The following is a 5080-nucleotide window of genomic DNA, read 5'->3' as shown; positions in this document are numbered from 1 at the left end:
CACTGATGTTTCTTCTAATCTATCGTCAGTAAGTATTAAAATATAGAATAAATATAAATATATCAAATAAATATAATAATATTAGCGAATAAATAAATACAAAATTGGATATAACAAATATTTCGGACATTCACCAAAGCAACTATTTGATTGTTGACTTTCACCGGTGAATGTCGACATTCTCCAGATTTCGGTGCTTCACCGTAACATATATATATATATATATATATATATATATATATATATATATATACAGTACCGCTCAAAAGTATCAGTACACCTAGAAACTTATAAAAAAATGGCAAAATTCAAAGTGTCATAACTTCTTTAAAAATGATCAAAAATGCTTCTGCTTTAGCTCATTTTGAAGCTTAAAATCTCTACTTTTATGTACTTTAATTGTTTTTAATTAATATATTTTGCTACTATGTACAATTACACTCTAAACAATCATAGAAAATTGTATTAATTTTTTGTGAAGTTTGACGCGATGTACGGGCACAAAGGGGTTAGATATTGTTAATTTTTATTATACCATTGAAACATTTGGACTTTTAGCTTTCATTCAAAAAAAAAAAAATTCCAAAAAACATGTTTTTTGACGAAGTTATTGTCAAATAAAAAAAAAAGCTTTTTTTTCAGAATTTAATGATTTTTCAGCAATTATAATGAATTTTAGTGTAATTATAATATGATATGAAAATTTTTTAATTAAAATAAATTAAAATTTAATATTTCTCGATAATATTATTTCATAATTTATAATAACAATTTAAACTTTTTTTTTCGGAAAATATAATAATGAAATAAGAATCAACGTTTACAACGTTGTGTGCTGCAATTATAAAAGCGCGGGGAGGATATTTTGAAGAAAGCAAAATATGATGTAAAATATTTTTTCATTATTACATTTTTGTTTTCAAATTTTTTCTGAGAAAAATACGAAAAAATAAATTTCAAAATATTAAATTGTAAACGTTGATTCTTATTTCATTATTATATTTTCCAAAAAAAAAAAGTTAAAATTGTTATAATAAATTATGAAATAATATTATCGAGAAATATTAAATTTTAACTTATTTTAATTAAAAAATTTTCATATCATATTATAATTACACTAAAATTCATTATAATTGCTGAAAAATCATTAAATTAAAAAAAAACCTTTTTTTTAATTTGACAATAACTTTGCCAAAAAACATGTTTTTTTGGAATTTTTTTTTAAATGAAAGCTAAAAGTCCAAATTTTTCAATGGTATAATAAAAATTAACAATATCTAACCCCTTTGTGCCCGTACATCGCATCAAACTTCACAAAAAATTAATACAATTTTCTAGGATTGTTAAGAGTGTAATTGTACATAGTTGCAAAATATATTAATCAAAAACAATTAAAGTACATAAAAGTAGAGATTTTAAGCTTCAAAATGAGCTAAAGCAGAAGCATTTTTGATCATTTTTAAAGAAGTTATGACACTTTGAATTTTGCCATTTTTTTATAAGTTTCTAGGTGTACTGATACTTTTGAGCGGTACTGTATATATATATATATATATATATATATATATATATATATATATATATATATATATATATATATATATATATATATATATATATATATATATATATGTATATATATGTAATAAATAAATAAATACAAGAAAGTTAAAAAAAAACAATAAGTATTATTTCCCACCCCCTTTTTTTCATATGTCTATAATTTTTCTTTGTTTTATTCTTCATTTTGAACTTATATATATATGTATATATATATATATATATATATATATATATATATATATATATATATATATATATATGAACAGCTTTTTATATAAAAGGCGATAGTCAGATCAAACCTGATCAGAACTATCTGAACAAAGTAATATTTACCGTTTTTCTTTCTCATAAGAAACAGTAAAGAATATGACAAATTTTAACATAGTAGTTTGTTTGTGACTTAACGGTAAAATTATCAAAAAAAATTCGTTTTTTTTCTAATGCTAATGAAAAAAACTAAATTGCCAATGAATGAGTGAATACACTTAAATATACATGCAAAAATATATATCTAGAAACAATTAAAAAATTTAAAAGATAAACCCTATTTAAGAAATACAGCACAAGAATAATTCCAAAATAATATTCGAAAAAGTATCGTGAAAAATATTTAAAGCACAAGTTAAGAGCCTTCAACTTCATAAGCGATATATTAGCGCCCTCTACCGTTGCACCACGCAATGACAGTGATCTTTTACATTCTGTTATGCAGCATAAGCATTCAATTAAATGTCGAAAAATGTTTTAAAAAATAATAATAATAAATTAATAAAAATCGTTGATATCAAAATTTTACGTTATGTAAAATGTATTTCGTTTAAGATCTTAAATTAACTATATAAATTGTAAATTGTATTTTACATTCTGAAGAACTGCCCGGTAATTTCATCATTATTCCTCTTAACAGTACTAAAAATACCATTTTTCTCGCTAAGTTTTCTTTTCTTGTATTTTTAATAAATATCTCAATAACAAGAACTATAATTTTAAGTAACAGACTTTTTGATAAATCGCTGTCCGACAGAACAGAAAAATTATCCAAGAAATTTTATAAATAACGTAAATAACTTTGGTGTTAATCATCAGATTTTGTTGTTTTTAATTCAAACTTTTCTTTTTCATTGAAATTTTCGCAAATGAATCATGTTAGTATTAATATTTAAAAGAAAATGGAAAATTATTCATTAACTAATGGATAAGAGATTCAACAAGCAAACAACGCGGTGCCTCCTAGTGTAGTTAAGCACTTCAAAAAAGGAAATTCTGTTGCTAAATAATTTTCTTTCTCCGCACTTAGTTTAAATTTTGCATTTAAAATTTTCGCCATAAAAATTTCTAAAATTTATAATTGAGCATATTATTTAGGTTTTCTTTACTTAATTTTAAAGAAAATATAAAAAAGATATAAAAAAAAAGAGATACTGTTAACTTAAAATAATTTAAAATACAGATGATATTATAATCTGACAAATATTAAATATGTTTACTGAATATTCTTTCATTAATTGAGTAATTGTGCTGTTAGAGCAGTCAATGACTACATTTTATAAAAATTTGTTTGGAACGTATCAAATTAGGTCAGCAATCTAAAAAAAAAGAAGAAAAAAAATTCGTATGAAGTATGGTTGCTTCTTGCAATACATTGAAATTAAACTATCAGGTTTAATCCATCTTTTATTTAAACAACGGGATCACCACGGTCTTGCGGTGTCAAGCGGGAAACATCTAATACCAAAAGCGCGTGTTCGTATCCCGGGTCATTGTCACGTGGTTGAAAATAAAATGACGAACTGAATGTTTCCATTCTTTACAGAATTAATATTCTTTCTTTCTTTCTTTTTTTTTTTTTTACTATAAGGTAATATTAATAAAAATTTTTAAATTGCAGTAATATTATTCTCAATATTCTATTTTATCGAAAAAGTAGCGGGTCACAAATTTCTGAAGATTTCTTTTGTTCCCTTTATATAAACACCGAAAAGCCATTACATTACGATCATCTATAACAATGGACTCGCCCAGGTTTTCATGGTTTCTCGCCCAGGAACAATGTTTTAATGGGGCATAAAGGACCCATAAGCCTCATAGAACAATCCCTGACGTCTGTAAGCTACTTGAACATAGTTGCAGAGCAGGTTCAAACATTCATGGCAACAGTTTTTCCTGCGGGGGATGGTGTTTGCCAACCATATGCACCATGTCATAAGGGTCGAATCGTCATGGATTGGTTCAAGGAACATTCCAGTGACTTTCAAGTCATGTCTTGGCCCCCGAATACACCTGACCTTAATCCAATAGAGCATTTGTGGTCCTACTTGGAAAACCAAATTCGTGCTGCCACGCTAACTCCTCGCAATGTGAGGGAATTGTAGGACCAGTTGGTGAGCGCTTGGTACCAGATAACTCAGACTACCTATCAGCACCTTGTGGAATCAATGCCACGGCGGATGCTAGCAGTTTTGAGGGCTAAAGGTGGTGCTACATGTTATTAGCAGAGTGGTCATAATGTAATGGCTCTTCGGTGTATATATACACTGGTTATCATAAATTAAGGAAAAATCACAAAAATAGCGATAACTCTTTCAAAAGTAAGCCAAACCGTGCAAAATTTGCATATGTTGTCCACTAAGAGTAGCTGAGTAAAATTGCAATATGCAAATTAGTGGCGCTGCACTCGGCTTACGTCATCTGCCTGGAGCATAAAAGTCCAAGTTTGAGAGAAAGCACACAAATTTTACTGTGATTGCGACATTGAAAATCTGAGATAGCCAATTCGTAATAATGACCTCTAGGCATCATTTGCCTGAAGAACTACGATGGAGAGCCATCGGGAGACTAGAGGCAGGGCAGAGTCAATCAGAAGTGGCCAGATGGCTAAATGTGAGTCCATCTGTGGTTCATAGACTTTGGAGGCAATTTCAAACCACAGATTCGGCATCTAGGAGGTTCAGTCAAGGACGGCCAACTGTTACGACCAGTGCCGATGACCGATATTTGACATTAAGTGCACGCAGGAATAGAACCGCTACTCCGACACATCTTAGATCCTCTCTTGCTGCAGCCACCGGAAGGTTGGTGTCAACGTCAACTGTGCGCAGAAGGCTCCACGAAGGTGGTCTGTATGCGAGACGACCAGCCATTTGCGTGCCGCTCACATCACGCCATAGGAGAGACCGTTTGCAGTGGGCCCGACAACATGTCCACTGGACGTCAGATCAATGGAGGCCTGTTCTCTTTACGGATGAGTCCAGGTTTAGTCTAGAAAGTGACAGTAGACGTTATTTGATATGGAGAGAACCTGGGACCCGTTATCATCCATCAAACATCCGTGAAAGAGATGCATACGGAAGAGGCAGTGTCTGTGTTTGGGGAGGCATATCCTTAGGAGGGCGCACATACCTCCATGTCTTTCCAAGGGGAACCGTGAATGCTCAGGTTTATCGAGACAACATCCTTGATGCTTATGTGCGCCCATATGCCGGGGCAATTGGTGATTGCTTCCTGTTACAGGACGATA

The sequence above is a fragment of the Parasteatoda tepidariorum genome, chromosome 11 (genome assembly GCF_982258835.1).
Source record: "Parasteatoda tepidariorum strain Cologne lab strain chromosome 11, Ptep-v5.0, whole genome shotgun sequence".
NCBI lineage: Eukaryota > Metazoa > Arthropoda > Arachnida > Araneae > Theridiidae > Parasteatoda > Parasteatoda tepidariorum.
The sequence above is the reverse complement of the archived record's forward strand: the minus strand, read 5'-3'. Positions refer to the sequence as shown.